Below are 17064 nucleotides of genomic sequence, written 5' to 3'. Positions count from 1 at the left end.
AGTGCTCAGCCTTTAGCTCCTTCCTCTCTACCTATGCTTTCATCCTACCCAACCAACGCTTTTGCGTTCTTCTCTTCTTCCCCTCCTCTCTTTGAACATATGACCCACTTCTTTCTTTCCAGCTCTCGGTAGCAGACGAGCAGTTAATTCTGTTGCCAACTATAACAATTTTCTCATAATGAGGACAGAAAAAAAGAGAGCGAGAGAGGGAGAGATTATCCGTTATGGCAGTGAGGACACGGTGGAGTTAAAGAGACAAAAAAAGGGAGAAAACTGACAAATTTTAATATTAAAAGACAGTTTTTCAGGCTGTCATAACTGAATGCACGTTTTTATTCTGCTCAGATTTACACACCGGTTTGGTTGCATCGAATGATCAATTCATGATTTCACAGGGTGAATCAGATTCATGTCATCAGCAAAATTTCCCCTTTCATGGATTGCATCATTAGGCTCTAAATGCACGTGCGCATGTGCGAGAGGGTGAGGTGGAGATGGTTTTTAAGTACTCGCTTAGCAAAAATCAGCAGGCATATAAGAAAAACACTGGCTAACCACACATATTATCATGGATCTATTGTAAACGTGTATTTTTGGTAGGTATTTAACTGTTTGTGAGTCTAAGAGGAGAATACAGTGGCATGCAACATGCGTGACAAAGAGATATTTCAAACTGTCGTCATCAAGTTCTTTATTTACCATTTTCTGCATGAAAAATTCATCAACAGTGAAAATCTGTTGTTCATCACATCAGGAGCAGGATTTTAGTGAAACTAAATGCTGTGCATGAATGTTATGGTGTGAAAATGAAAAGGCACCAAACAACTTTGGGTGAAGACCTATTAGGTCGATCACTGTGTGCAAGTGACACTAAAATCTGACCAACGCTCCAGATCGAACAGCAATTCCATGATGACCCAGCTGCACCACGGTGGGAGCTAATGTTAACAATAGCTTCAAATACAGTGCTTAAACACACAAGCAAAATGCAAAGAGAGCAAAAAGCTAAGAGGCGTACAAGAAAACTCCAATTTGCAAAATACAAATTGTCAGTATAATTTATAAATACTAACAGAAGCAACAAAACAATAGAACAGTAAAGATAATGCACCAGAAAATTGTAAATGATACACGAACAATAAAAAAGCTCCATATAAGGCAATAAAAAGGGCAATAAAACATGTGTTTTAGGAGGAGATTGACTTCAAGGTAAGTAGCTTAATACTTCCTTCTGTATTGTAGAACTGTAAATGTACTTCTCGGCTGCTTAGATGCTGCTCAGCACTGCTTTTTCCTTTGTCTCCTCCCTTATACAAAATACAGCAGACTTCCATTCTGTGGCACATCAAATATTTTCCAGCCATTTTAACACAGGGTTTCCACACTTTTAATTATTCATCGAAGCGTCCCTTTCATCTTACTCATGCGTACGTCGCAACTCTATTAAACTCAAACTGCAGCACATGCTCAGTGTGCATGCATGTAGACATGTGACGCCATGTTCCCTCTGTTCACCACTCTGGGGATTATAATCTGTCACGTGCATGACAACTGTAGCCCTGCAAAATGGCTGGCTGTGTGAAGATGTTGTAGGATTACATTTGAGTGTAGACTACTGGTGCCATCGTCATCATCACCAGCAGCAGCAGCAGTGAAGTAGCAAGAAGCTGATAAACAAAAAACAAACCCTTCGATCTGTGCACTCCTCTTCTGCTTTTTCACTTTGCACATCCTCATTTCCTGTTCACATGTTTTATTTGTATTTATGACATGTGGTGGAGCTGCGTTATCTTTACTACTAGATTTTATGATTTCTGAGGTCAGATGAGCTTATTGGTGTTTGGGCAGCGTTTAAATAAGACCTGCTTTAAAATAATGTGACAAGAACGATACCATGTTTCTTTTTAAAGTTACCAACCACACAAGTGGTGAACTGCAGAAAGTTTCACCATGCATCTTATCATTTTTATAACTAAAGAAACTCATGAATAAAATGGATACTTAGTTGTGTTTGATATTTCAGCTTTGTGCAAAGCCTCTTTCATGCCTCAGGAGTAGGAATGCTTCTCCAAAGGATCAGAGCCCATCTATGGGAGCCCTTCCTTTTCCCTGTTAATCCCACTGAGCAGAAATTGTCTGCAGTTCAGCCACATGTGCAGCAGGCGGCGCTTCCCAGTGAATGGAGCTAAATACAAGGTAGCTTTGTCCAGTTCCTGTCATCTCCCAAGTGTCAGCTAGAAATCTTTCTGAGTGGTCTAACTCTCTGACAGCAGCTACTTTGGTCACTGAAAGATAATTACCATATTTATCAGACATGCAAAGTCCACAGTAGAAGATTGGAGAGATGATGGGAAGGAAGGAGGATCTGGGAGGATCTTTGTACTTTGCGCCGTCTTGCTTTTTTACTTTCACTTCCACTTGTCGGTTATATTTAGGCAATGAAAAAAAAAACTACTTTGGTAGTTTGGCTTGACTCCTTTACAACACTAACCTGTGCTGGAAGTGACCAATACTCTTTAGCTGCAGTAAACATACAGATATCCCTGGGATGAAAAGGGCTTAACAACTAAAATAATGATGGTTTTCTGCATCTGGACAAAACTTTCTGTTTTGCCCTCCTTTGTTTTAGTTTCATAAATACAATAGTGTTGGAATGTAAATAATATGACACTGATTGTTTTTGAAGCAGTTTTGAATTAGTGCTCTGCAGAGAACCCTTGTTGGCGAGCACAGCAGTAAGACATTTCTTGTTGTTGGTCTCCAGGTTTGCACACATCTCAGGAGGAATTTTGGCTCATGCATCTTTACAGAAACTCTCTAAATCCTTTAGGTTTCTTGGTTGCTGCTTGAGAACTTTAAGCTTCGGCTCCCTCTGCAGATTTTCTGTAGGTTTGAGATCTGTAGGATGGCTAGACCATTTCATGACCATAATGTATTTTTTCGGTCATAGTAATGCTGGACTACCCCTTCACGATTCATCTTCATGTCTTTGCTGACATAAGGAGGTTCTCTTCCAAAACTTTACGTCACATGGTCCCGCTGATTGGTGCCTCAATGCCTTGAAGGCTTCCCGTACCCTTAGCAGAAAAACTGTTCCAAAGCACGATGCTTCCACCTCTTTCCTTGACTATGGGGATGAAATTCTTTGGGTGATGCTCAGCATTTCTCTTCCCCAGACACGGCGCGTCAAGTTGATACCAAATAGCTCAGTTCTTTCTGAATAATCGCACCAACAGTTGGCACCTTCTTGCCATCAAGCGTCTCGCTGATGGTCTTGTAGCCCATTCCAGCCTTGTGCAGGTCTAATCTTGTCCTTTGACAGCTCTTTGGTGGTGAAGAGGTTGGAATGGAAGAAATGGATTCTGTGGACAGGTGTGCTTTTTAACATAACAGGATTCTCTATAATCAATTGATTGATTGTAATCTAACACTAACCTAGGTTAACTCTAACCTAGATCAATTTAGGTTAAATTAATTAACCCTCTTTGCAATAGCCTGATGAAAATTTCTAAAGAATAATGTTTACCTCATAAAATTTACATTTTTATACAACATCGTCATGCCTCATTCCTTCAAGATACACCAGCATCCTCAGTCACAGCTCCTCTCAAGCCCCCAGTCTCCTCTTCCGTCCAAATGCATTTTCGAGAATTGAGACATCCTTCAAGATGGCGCACTAAGATTGATTTCAGTTCACGCAACAGGAGGACGGAACAGCCAAGGGGGCATAAAATAAAGAAATGAGAAAAGCCCCTGGGCTTCATCAGTCAAAGGCAGGCATATGCAGCCTTAAAATTCAGCACAGACCCAATTTATTGAAACTGATAGATCAGATGGTATTTCTTGTAATACTGTGTATGAAAGTGACCTCCGCATGAGTCACTGACTAAGTGAAGAGGTGGACAGGCCTCCCTGTGTGCAGATTCATTCGCATCCATTTCTGAATGCACAGCCTCGGAGCTAATGGATGTCATGTCGGTGAGGCAAAATACAGTGAATGCTGCTGATATTTATTATTATTAAACCCGCTTTAAAGAGCTGAGATGTCAGGATTTTCCTGTCTCTGTAACCTTTGAGTTACAGCACAGACTGCGTGATCATGCCTGTAATATGAATCCATAACACAGCATCAGCTTCACTCATGTTAACAGTGTGAATCACGAAATGTGTGTGTGTGTCTTTGCCATATTAGAGTGCAGGCCATCTGAATCAGAGACAGTCTGAGGAGTTTTACTGGACTTCTGGGTTTTTGTTAGCGTAGAACCAAAGACATAGTGCATTATCAGATAAAACAGCACCGTAGTATGGAGTTTCATAAATCACAGCCTCACTGAAAATGTTATTTCTTTAGCAATCAGCCAGTGAATCACATTTGCATTGCACCTTGTATGCATATTAGTGCAATACAAAGTTCTGAAGAATGACAAGCCTGAAAAGACAGCGCAAGAACAAAGCAAATAATATGCAATGATAAGCAGTTAAAAATGAAAAGACCAGTTAAATAAATACAATTCAATTTAAAATAGCATTAAAAATAAGGACAGATTAAATAAAGCAAAGAAACTAGAATGAAATGAACAGTAATCAATACGCTTTCGTCGCTGGATAAAATACAATCACTGGCCTCTTTATTAGGGACACCTTTTCAGTTGCTCATTAGCACAGATATTTGATCAACCAATCACACGGCAGATGCTGAAGCCCTTTAGGCCTGCAGACTTGGTCAAGACGACCTGCTGAAGTTCAAACCCAGCATCAGAACGGGGAAGAAAGATGATTTAAGTGGCTTTGAACATGGCATGGTTCTTGGTGCCAGATGGCTCTGAGTATTTCATAAACTGCTGATCTACTGGGATTTTCCATAAACCATCTCTAGGGTATACAGATAATGGTCTGAAAAAGAGAAAATACCCAGTAAGCAGGCAGTTCTCTGGGTGAAAATGCCTCGTTGATGCCAGAGCTCAGAGGAGAATGGCTAAACTGTTCATCAGAAACATTGGCTGGTCTGAGGAGTTTTGATTTCTGCTGGGAGAGTTAGAATTTAGCATAAACAACATGAAAAAATGGATCCATCTGCCTTGTGTTAGTAGTTCAGGCTGTGGTACTGTAATGATGTTCAGGATATTTCCTTGACACACTTTGGGCCCCATACCATTGATTTATCTACTCAAGTATTGTCGCTGACTATGTCCATCCCTTTATGACCACAGTGTACCCATCTTCTGATGGCTACTTCGAGCCAGATAATGTGCCATGACACAGAGCTCAGATAATCTCAAACTGTTTTCTTGAGCATTACAGTGAGCACCAGAGGGGTGATCATCAGATCTCAGTCCAACAGAGCATCTTTAAGCAGGCAAACGGAGGTCTAATCCATTACTTAAAGGTGTAACTACTGACATGAATAAAATTCTTCCCCCTCCTGCCCCCCCCCCCCCCCCCCCCTTTCTTAAATAGATAACTATCATATCTGATATCAAATCTCACAGTACAATAATATTGAATGGGTTGCATTGTTGTATTTTGTCATGTTTCTCAGGTCTTTGTCTGAATTTCTACGAACATTATTGCTAAGGATTGTCTTATTGCATTGGAGTCACACTGGGTTAAATATGTACACTTGGGTTTTAAGGGGTATTTATTATTTTCTTCTTTTTTTTTGGGTTGTATGGAAGCCCCAAACGCAATTTCATTGTTCTTGACAATGACAATAAATAAATAAATACTAAATACTAGAATAAAAGCTAATTGTAAAATTAGTTATAGTAAAGTAAATAAAGATAAATAAAAAAGTAACTGTAAAGTCTTTGAGAGTACCCTGCCTCTCATACTAGAATAGGCTCCAGTCGCCCAAACCCTGAATGGATAAGTAAAAAATGGATGGAAACATGCTACTGCTATATCTGACTTAAAGGATGTGCAGAATCAACTATTTCAGGAAAATCAAACCCGTATCGTAAAATACAATAAAATGTCAAATATACAGCAAATCAGGCAACATTAAATCAAAAAGGCAATACAAATCCACACCAAGACCAGATGCCAAAAAGGTTTTTTCCACCCTGCACTTTGAATTCGGTGTACTTAGTTAATATTTCACATATTTCACTTCATATTTCATATTTCAGAGTCCCGCACACCAAAATCAACAGAAAACAAACATGTTTTCTTGGTAATTCTTTGGTTCTGGGAGGTACAAGCGAACCTGATTAAACAAGTACCAGACAAGCCAGCAGGCCAGAGTTTACGCTGATCACACTGGAGAGGAGGAGTAGGAGATCCCAGTGCTACCCCAGTACCCATCTATTGAAATCCAATTGGCATAATGGAACTGGTTTCTACTTGCTATTCAATTCAGCTCATCAGTAGAAAGCTCCTTCTCCACCCACGGTCCTCTTCACCCCCTCTCTATGTATGGTAATAAGCATTGCAGCAGTGGCTTCCCTCGTCCTGTTTTAGACATCTCTTTCATTCTTTATTCATATGTCTGTGTGTGAGATAACTGCTGCACAGTGCACTGTTCTGCATCTTTGATTTGGATAAACTATCAGATTATGGAAGGAAATAAATGAAAATTGTGGCTCTAATTGATGTGTGTGGTTTTGTTGCTGATATTGCACGGTGATTTTTAGATAATCCTTTCTGCATCTGTGTGCATGAGTGTTTGGTGTATGTATCTCTGCACTGTTGGGTGGATCCCACTTCTTTCTCTGTTCTGTGGTGCTTTCAGAGAGACGGAGAGAGAGAGAGAGAGAGAGAGAGAGAGAGAGAGAGAGAGAGAGAGAGAAGAGAAGCAGATTCTTTTCACAGCTAAGAGTCTAACTCCAAAACATCAAAGACAGAGAGAGGGAGAGAGAGAAAGAGGAGAGACCGATGTAAGGAGGGAGGGGTATGCCTTGTATCCGGGTAATGATGGAGGAGAGAGAGAAGGAGGGATGGAGAGAGACAGAGAGACGGCGAGGTAAGGGAGGGAGGGGGGCGAGGGAGAGCAGCCAGCCAACCAGTAGAAGGAGAGAGAGGAGCGAGAGGGAGCGGGGGGCACTGTGAACAAGCTGAGAGGAGGGAGGGAGGAGGGGAGGATAGTGAGCGAGGCATGGGGAGATTGCCGGACCAAAGAGAGAGAAGTGTTACTACAGAGCTGCTGCCGCTGCTGGAGGACGAGCTGGGAGCCGAGGATAATGCTCCATACCTCCGCGTACAGCGGCACGCCGGACACCTTGTAATTTCTTGTTCTGGTGGCGGTTGTGGAGGAGGAGGAGGGTCTTTATTGTTGCAGCAGTGATTGTCTTTTCTTTTTTTTCTTTCCTTTTCACTACATCCTCCTGCTCACCCCTACTCACTCCTTATTCCTCTGCAACTGGCAACCGCTGGGCTCCCCCTACCCCTCCTTCCTCTCTTTTCTACTTCTGTCCCCTTTTTTCCAGAGGAGGGATTTCTGTAATTCATCAGGGATTGTAGAAGACAGTAAGAATGTTTTCTGGCTTTTTCTGCTTTTCCTTTTTTTTTTCTTGACATGCATGGAAATGGAGTAGGGTGCATGCCAAAGCAAAAGAGAGAGTATGATTTTATTTTTGAGGAGAGATGGTGGTGGAGTCTGTAGGGTGTGTGTGTGTGTGTGTGTGTAGCAGGAGGTGGGAGGCAGGGAGGAGGTTTGCATGTTCAAGTTTACTGCACTGATGTGAAACATTAATTCCTGTGCCACATGGCAGTCTGTGCATGCAGAGTCCCAGCTTTTAAAGGAAAATATGCAGCAGTTGCAGGAAAACTAGAGGATCTGCTGAGGGATGCACAGACACAGGGGAAGGCAAACAGAGCAGTATTTGACAGTGGATTACTCCTCATGCCAGCGCTATAGCCAGTTTAGTGTTTCACAGCTTTATAGAGAGAGAAAAGAAAAGAGGGCAAAAAGTGTGGGGACGAACAAAAAAAAAGAAGAAGAAAGCAGAACTGGAGGAGCAAACATTTGTTGAGGAGGGAAGAATAAGAAAAGACAAGCTGGGGAATGAGTAAATGTATGTGCAGCTACTCCAAAAAAGGCAAAAATATGAGATACGCCAGCTTTTCGATTTATCATTGTGTCAAACTGATAATCCCACCCACATAGATTTGCATGCATGCCAACGATTGGTGATAATCTGCTGCTCAAAGGAGTTCACTGCTCAGTGTTCACATTTAAAAAGCTAAACAGTGCATAAAAATCACCAAGAAAGCCACTCTGGATAACCCGACACACTGGCAGTAGTGCACGGTACGCATGGATGAGCGTGGACACAGATGCGCGTTTGCGTTAGAAATGTGTGGACCGATGGAGTGGACACAGTGGGTTTGCCATGAATTAAACAGCAGCAGAAATTAATGTCAAACTGCTCTCCTCACACTTGAGCGACTGCTTCTACAAGAAAAGGGTCACCTTGCCAGCAGGGAACATGTGTTTGGTTTGGTCCTGTCATTATCTCGCCAACTGAGTTCAGTCTATCTATAGACGCCTTTGTCTCTACTGAACACGGCGGCACAGAAAGGTGACGGCTGTCTACATGGTATACATAGTTACACGCAAACTGTTTCTGTGTTGTGCAGATCAGCGGGGTGGATTTCAACATAATGAAGCAAAACTTTAGCTGCATAAGAAAAGACACAAAAGAGTTCTCGATAATGAAAAGTCACACGTGCAATTTATTTAGTGCATGTGGTTTGTCCACAAGACAATGGAAATTTTCACTTTCCATCAATTTCCATCAGTGCATTAATTGTGGTTTTAGAGGAGCGTATCGACTGGCTTGATGTATAACAGTGAAGGGCTTTTCTGTAGTGAGGATTGAGTTAAGTGTTGGTGAACAGATACACAACTCAGTCTCTGCCTTTGAGTGGTGCTCTAAGTTCAAACGCACTCATCACATGCTGATGTCAAGCAGTCATTGCACACTAACGCACGCTACCAGCTCTCCATAGATCAGTGTCAGTGACGCTTCACTTGCTCATATAAAAGTAATAAGTTTCAGTCTGCACAGGCACAATTCAAAGCCATAAGTTTCCGATTTAATTGGCGAATCCACACTTTCTGTGGGAGATTTATAGGCGATGGAGTCTCTGCATAGAGAGGGCTGTGATTATAATGGTCTATCTGCATTAGGCTCTTGTTTCATGAGCATCTGTAACTCTTCACCGTGTCTGATGATCTGTTATTACAGATATCACATTTACAGGACTAACTTGGAAGGTCAGTCTTCTATAAAAGCCAGGAAATCACAAAAATACTTGATACTTGAAAATGATTTTTCAAGTATAAAGATCTCTATAAAGATTTCACTCGCTTTTTTATTTGCCCACAGCAGTAGCATGCAATAGTAGCCATTTAAGTTATACAAGGATGAAAATTCACTGTTAAAATTCACAATTGAAGTTTAAAGTACTCTGTAATATGACAAGCTAGGTCTTATTTATCCATTAAAGGTTTCTTATGCACTAAAAATAAAATACAGTACCTTGTTGCACCTTTAGGAGTACAATGGGGCAGTATCCCAGATTCTGCCACGGTGCTTTGAGTTTGCATCTTACAGATGTGAATTTTGAACCTCTGGTGACAGCTTTTTTCCACAAAGATAACAGACTTTTAAAAATGAAGGTGCAAAACTGAGTACCATAAAACTGAGTGTTTTATTCATTCAAACACTTGGAAATTAACTGACATTTGTGTAGAACTCCTTTAGTCCCATTGACGAAAGCTTTATCCATGAACATGTGCACCTTCCTGATATAGAAATCAGATCAAGGTTTAAAGATCCATCCATCCATCCATCCACCTGTCCGTCTGTCCATCCATCCACCTGTCCATCCATCCATCCATCCATCCATCCATCCATCTGTCCGTCTGTCCGTCTGTCCATCCATCCATCCATCCATCCATCCGTCCATCCGTCCGTCTGTCCATCCATCCATCCATCCATCCATCCATCCATCCATCCATCCATCCATCCATCCATCCATCCATCCATCTGTCCGTCTGTCCATCCATCCATCTGTCCATCCATCATCCATCCATCTGTCCATCCATCATCCATCCTTCCGCCCGTCCGTCCGTCTGTCCGTCCATCCATTCATCCATCTGTCCGTCTGTCTTCTTCCCCAATCCAGTTCTGGGTTGCACGAGGCTGCAGCCTCCAACCTGTTCATATATGGGTGAATGCACACTGTGGGCAGGTTGCCAGTCTATCAGATGGTTAACACATAGAGCCAGACAGCCATTCGCACTCACATTCACGCCTGTGTCCAATTTAAAATCACTGATTAACCTAACACCTTTCATTTTTCTGAACTGTGGGAGGAAACTGGAGTACTCAGAGAGCACGGATGCAAATGCCACATTGAAAAGCCCCAGCCTGTATTCACACCCTGAACCATCTTGCTGTGAGGTTACAGTGCTAACCAGCTAAACAGTAAATCCTTAAAATTTACAAGTGAAATTAATATTTTAATTCCCTGTTGGTGGACACAGCTGATTTTCTGATGTTACACCTTAAGAGAATTGCAAACGTGCTTTTTATTGCTTGAGAACCTGCATGACCCCCATAGGTATTATGGACACAAGTGTCCCACTTTATGTGGCAGTGCACATCATTTATATCCCTTATTCCCCTGTCCCACATACTGGCACAGTATCCCATATTTTGATTTTGGCTTTACATATATATATGTGTGTGAACATGTGTCCATATATATATATTTCACCTCACAAGAAAAACGAGGCTCAAAAATGTGATTCCTACTGAAATCCAAAGATGACAATCCATCTTTCAAGATGACCTGAAAGAAAAGCACAAGCAAATACACAGGTGCAAAAAAGGCCATAGCATAAAAGAAACTGTAGCTTCACATGATCTCTTTATCATTTGTTAAGTCATCTATCAACATGTCAGGCTAACTCTCAGCATTATTAGTGTTCCACATTGTCCTTCTATGTCTCACATTTAATTAGTTGGGATCAGGCCATAATATGTATACGTTTCTACCTTTAGGTGCTTGTGCTGTATAAATCTACCCTTATTTCTGAGATTGTAGAAAGTAAGAACTAGTTCACACCATTATCTCTTGTTTCTGCCTCGTCATCAGGGAGTGAAACCAGTTTGTTTAACTAGTCCTCAGTTTGGTTATATTGGTACAGAATCCACTGAGTGACACAGAAAGAGGAGTCTGAGGGAGTGAAGTTTGGAGATGCGGCCCAGATCGGCTGAATCTAAATCTGTTACTTTGGCTCCCTGGGTGCCGAGTTTAATCGATGTGGTTCAACAGGCCGACGCCTCTGTGGAGTGTTGATTAACGTCGTTTGTACTTCAGATCTTGTTTGGCACAAAGCGAGCAAGGTCCAACAAACAGGCACAATCGGATGCCCTTCACAGCTGAATTGCCATTCAGCTCATGTTAGCAGGAAAATACCACAAATTCCTTCTTGGTTGGTAAAGTGTTGTGAAACGGCGCACTTTAGTTCCACTGTATACACAGCGCACAGTTGACATTTCCACCCATGCAGAGCCCTCTTTGGGGATCAAGAGACCAAAATCTCTTCTCGCCACTCATTCAGTTTAACAAAGCTTGGCAAAAAGAGGATTTATCAGTACACTAAGGCAGAGCTTACCTGACTCATGGCCGCAAAACAGGCCTTGACGGAGATAAATCTAGATTAATTGGAATTAATTGGATTATTTCAATCCATGTTTGCACTGAATCTTCATCCACAGGGGCGTGGGAAGGAAAGAAGGAGGATGAATGTTGTGACTTTTGGACTGATTATCCCTGTGTTCAGTTGTTGTTGTGGCGACATCTTGTCAAAGCCTTTGTTTCCTCTAAGGGATTGTGTCTCTTATTTTCAGTCTCTCCTGGTTTATTTGCCCGAGCGCAGGGAGTACAGCACGGCTTTCTTTTCAATATTTGCCACACTGCTCAGAGCGAGATGTATTTCATAACTCCAGATTTAGCCATGTCGTTTACTCTCTCACTCTTTTCTCTCTGTTTTTCCTCCAGTCTCACTCATTCCTTCTCCATCTCATGTAAACGACTGATCTGGGACAGACAGGCCTCCCCTGCGCTCTGTCCTACTTCAGCGTTGCCCTCTCTTGTCTCTCCTTTTTCCTTTTCCTGTGTCGTTTACCTCTATCCACCTATCTCTTGGTGACTCGCTCTGTCTCTTTTTCCATTAATCATTTTACTGTCTGCGCCTGTTTCATCATACCAGAGTGATGGTTCTGTCTAGTGTTAATAGGCTGTCAGGGTGTTTGGGAGACAGAGGTGCTATCATTACTTACAGTCCATTTTTCTCCACATGACGTGATGCAAAAAACTGATGCTTGTCTGTCATGAAACACCTCCCACTTGATTGGAAGGTGGAACATGGTCAGCAGTGAGTGTCGCTTTAGAGGCTTTGGTTAATATTCAAAATGTAAAGTGAACAGAAATCTATGGCTACCATCTTTCTGCTAACTATAGAACCTGGAAGACATTGGCATGGTAACGTGATGGGTTAATAATGGCTTAGGTGGGTCTCAGCATTTATAGACAGAAAAATGTAAGCTGTGTCTAGGCAACAGTTTTAGCTTATTGGGGCATTCGTGGGTGTTCGTCTTGTAATCGGAAGGTTGCCGGTTCGAGCCCCGGCTCGGACAGTCTCGGTTGTTGTGTCCTTGTGCATGACACTTCACCTGCCGCCTACTGGTGATGGCCAGAGGGGCCAATGGCGTGATATGGCAGCCTCGCTTCTGTCAGTCTGCCCCAGGGCAGCTGTGGCTACAACTGTAGCTGCCTTCACCAGTGTATGAATGTGAGAGTGAATGAATAGTGGTATTGTAAAGCGCTTTGAGGGGTCCCGAAAAGCGCTATATAAATGCAATCCATTATTATTGTAGCTCGAGTGTTATCTTATAAAGTTAGGAGCATCACACATGTGGCCCGACGGCACAAACCAGCTATAGCTCCCGGATGAAAATTGCAGTGAAGTTTGAAGAACTAGACTTATATCTGCGACAAAGTGAACCTGTTTTTTCTTTTTCAATTTTCACCTGCAAAAGGACTTCCTTCCTGGCATGTTTCGAAGGCTGCCACACGTGGCACCGCTTTCAATGAAGAGGCCGGCTAGTACAACTATGACTAAGATGGGTGCAGCCTCGCCGTGCGTCATGACTGTCGCCTTTCATGTGGCAGAGAGAACAGATTCAGTAACATCACTGTTTACTCTTTAAATTTCAGTTTTGATAGAGTGAGTGAGAAAGCCAATTTTCACGGGAGCTTTTTGAATCTCAGTCTGGCCCGGTGACAAGGACACCTAATGCATTTCAAAATTCTCCAAAGTATCTCATATCCTTAGGACACAAGGTTGTTCATTTGGCTCTTTTTTGTGGAGCTGTGTAACCGATTACATTTGGGAACTCTTGTAATAACTGCTTTTGGGCTTGAGGAGCTTGTTAGTTAATATTTTTTTATTCAAAATGTTTCAATTTCAGTGACATTATTAATATTTTTTCAAATATGAAATAACCTCATTTCATATCGAGATATATTATTATTATTTGATTAATATAATTCTGCACCCATGTCCTACAGCTAAAGGTATGAGCTGGATTCTGCAGGTAGAGCAATGTTTGCCATGACAGTTTGGCATGTTCAAAGACACAATTAGGTCATTTGAATCATTAAAGATGAATGGATGTCACCCACTAGCCACTGACCATTGTCATCTTGGATGGTTTTGAAACCAAAAGTGAACATTTGAACGAGACAGTTTAGTGCTAACTTATCAGCTTGGTCAAAACGATACACAACCAGGTAAATGAAATATCAAACTTATATGAGCTCCAGTACAACTGATCATGCGCTTATTAAACAGTCCCATTAGAAACGTTATAAAAGGTTACACCAGCACAAACGTTAGTGGCCTCTAATGAGCTCGTGTGATGCCTGGAACAAAGGTAGCGGCCTAGTTGGCACACGTCTGCCACTAGAAGTGGCCATGCCTCTAATTATTCAATATTTCACCTTTAATACAATTAAAAGTGTTATTATTTGAAAAAAAATCACCATTACAAAAGTTGGTCATTTTAACATAAATGTCAATGGGGATTGGCTCGCTGGAGCAAGCCCCAAGTGGCAGGTTGAGGAATTGCAGTTTTTGACATCTATTGCTCGAGTCATTTTTCAGCTTTGGAGGTTTCAACTTTATTATTCAAAGCACCGTTGAGTCTGATGAGAATGTCACTGTGTAGTTTTTGCTGTGCTAAATCTTATACCAAACCATATGGCAAATGAAATTTTTGATCTAACGGCACTGATCACCAGAACTATTTAAGTCATTCAGTACGAAGGTTGTTAGAATATTTCTCCACACTGCCAGCCGGAGCACTGCCAGCCGGAGCACTAAAAACAGTCCAGTTAAAGCTGATGGGTGTGTTATCACTTTCTTAAGTGCTTATCATTTGTCTTGCATATTATGTTTCTTTCTCACTCTGTCACGTTCTCCTACCTTGTCTCAGCTGGTGGTAATTAGAGGGGAGGTTCTTTGGGAGTTTGAGGGTGGAGGGCTTTGACCAGACTCCTCCATGCATCATCAATTCACTCTCAGTTTATTACAGCTAATTGCACCACTGAGAAGCATGGGCTGGGGTGGGGTGGGGGGGTGGGGGGGGAAGCTTTTTGAGCTCTCCCAACAGTAACCACTGCATCATCAAAGTGGGGTTGCTATATTTAGCAGCAGCAGCAGTGAATGCATGGCGGCAGTGGAGCAATGCTGGCCCAGGATGATGATCAGAGTGTAGGGTGGGGTGTAATTTGTGTGTTTGTGTATTTGTGCACAAAGCTGAAGGCAGCGGTGTAAGCATCAGCCGGAGGGTGTAATGCTGCATTTAGATCCTGTGGGAAAGACAGCAGATGAGCCTCCTACTTGAAGGCACTGTTTGTATCAGCTTTTAGGCGGTAAATACGAGCTCAGGGATTGGCAGCTACAACAATACAGAAAATTAATGCCCATATCCACCTCCATATTTTTATTTCTTAGACTTTGAGTAGCTTTGCTTGATTAACAGTTGAAAAAAAATGCTAACTTACCTGATTCTGAGCTTTGATACAGACTTTTAATATTGTCTGAAACAAGCTGTTTTAGTTCTGTTCTTCTTCCTTTTAGGACAGCTTACTTCTGATTGGCTGTCGCTTGTAAATAACAACCATATTAGGGATATCCTTTCTCACTGACATCATTCGGAACCAAGAGTAGAAAAAAAGGGCTTAAATAAATCATTTAGAGCAGTCTGATGACTGAACTTTTGGCTCATATGGAGTAGTTGTAATTTGTAGTTTAAACTTCAAACATCTTTAATATAAAACTTCACTGTCAGAACTTTACATATGGATGACAGAGAAGAAGGAGAAGCATAGTAGCTCCACTTGAAATGCCAGTGGATGGGATTTTTTTTCATAGTAATGATTGATTTGACTTTTCCAAACAGTCATTTATATTTTACATGTGTTTTAACAACCGAAAAATGTTAAGGATAATAAAAAATCTCCAGAAAAAAATCTATTTTGATTCTTTCTTTGATCTCAGATGAGTTCAAACACAAAAACACGTCTGTGTTTTTGCTGGAAATCCCAATTTTAGTCTCCCTGCAGATTCATAGGCTCGTGAGCAGCATTCAGAAGTGTTTCCAGCCACAATGAGTACTTCATGTTCTCCTCTCTGTGAGAGGCCTGCTTTAACCACAGAGTAAAATGTGTAAGCGGAAGCAGGCAAATGCTGGCATTTGTTGACGTCAAGCCATTTTTGAACAACAGGTGGTCTTGTTTGGCAGATTTTGGATTGTTTCATGATGTTTTAGACAGTCGTTAGTGTCCTTATGCTGGAATAAATGCAGCATAACTTGTCAGCTCAGTCCAGGACCTCTGTGGTGTTGCTGAGATGTCCACTGACATTGCTGTCATTGTGTGTCACTTGATGCTTTGTGCAAGCTTCAGCTGGTGTCAGGTTTGCTCCTTGTGATTGAAAGGTGCTTTGGTTCAGTTCCAGCGTGTCTCTGTTGTGGTAGCACCCGCAGCTGTCCATAGTTTAGCTTTTGACTCTGCATTTTCTACATGACATTAAAAAACCACTTAATCTCTTCTGCCTCTTACTGTATCTCAATTTGTTACTGAATCTGAGGAACAAAGAATAAAGCCCAATTTAATTCACCTCCACTGAGCGGAGGCCCTCTGCTTCCATATCTTATTAAAGTCAAACTATAACTGAGCTGTCATCAAGATGCAATGTGTTATTTTTGGTTTTAATGATGGTTCTCCCTCTATGTATGCTTGCTACTTCATCACTGAACTTGTCATGAAGACAAAAGCCCAGATTTCATGTTAGCAAATGTGTTGTTAATTGTAAGTCTGAAGAAAAAACTAAATTAGTATCCTATTATTTTGCTTACAGGCTGATTTTTTCCAGCTCATGTACAGTGAATGTGCTTTGACTGTTCAAGCTATTTAAACACCAGTCTGTTAACTATTTATATACAGAGTACCAACCTGATGGTGCTTGTTTCCAAATGATAACTAAGACCAATTCAATCTTACAGTGCATGTGAAATGCCCACAACCTTTGATCTACTGATTTGTGTTTCTGAACACAAACGTTTCATTATTTTTAATGTCATTTTTTAAATCTGTGTGATCTCACATGCATACTGCCATTTATACATGAAATGCTGTGCTCTGTGGGTTTTGTTGAATTATTATAAGTTTTCTGTTCGGACTTCTTAGTTCAACTTTTGAGATTTTCTTTATTTCTATAATTACAGTAAGGGTTCTTTCTATGCTTGTGCTTATTGCAGCTATTTTCTGTTTAATCTCTACGCTCCGATTAGCTTTTAGTTCTTGCTACTTCTGTTATCTGGTTTTCTTTAGTATTGAGAATACTATCCCTTTTAGTTTAATCAGTTTCTGAGGTGTCATCTTGGACCTTGTTGTCAAGTTATCAGGTTCCCTTTGAAGTTACTTTCTATTTTACTTTGTTAACCATCTTTAGCTTGTGCCTTGCTTTTACTTTTACCTCCT

At 41.4% G+C, this 17064-nt stretch overlaps 1 protein-coding gene across 1 annotated transcript in view; it reads left to right on the top strand.

The window, feature by feature from the left end:
- Nucleotides 1-7169: 7169 nt before the first annotated feature.
- The window catches only part of shank1 (SH3 and multiple ankyrin repeat domains 1), a 102124-nt gene continuing 92229 nt past the window's right edge, over nucleotides 7170-17064 (top strand). The window contains exon 1 of the mRNA XM_080905516.1: nucleotides 7170-7464. The gene's annotated coding sequence lies outside the window, so the exon portion shown is untranslated. The remainder of the gene's footprint in view (nucleotides 7465-17064) is intronic.

The sequence above is a fragment of the Rhamphochromis sp. 'chilingali' genome (genome assembly GCF_963969265.1).
Source record: "Rhamphochromis sp. 'chilingali' genome assembly, chromosome: 15".
Classification (NCBI taxonomy): Eukaryota; Metazoa; Chordata; class Actinopteri; order Cichliformes; family Cichlidae; genus Rhamphochromis; species Rhamphochromis sp. 'chilingali'.
The sequence above is the reverse complement of the archived record's forward strand: the minus strand, read 5'-3'. Positions and strand labels throughout refer to the sequence as shown.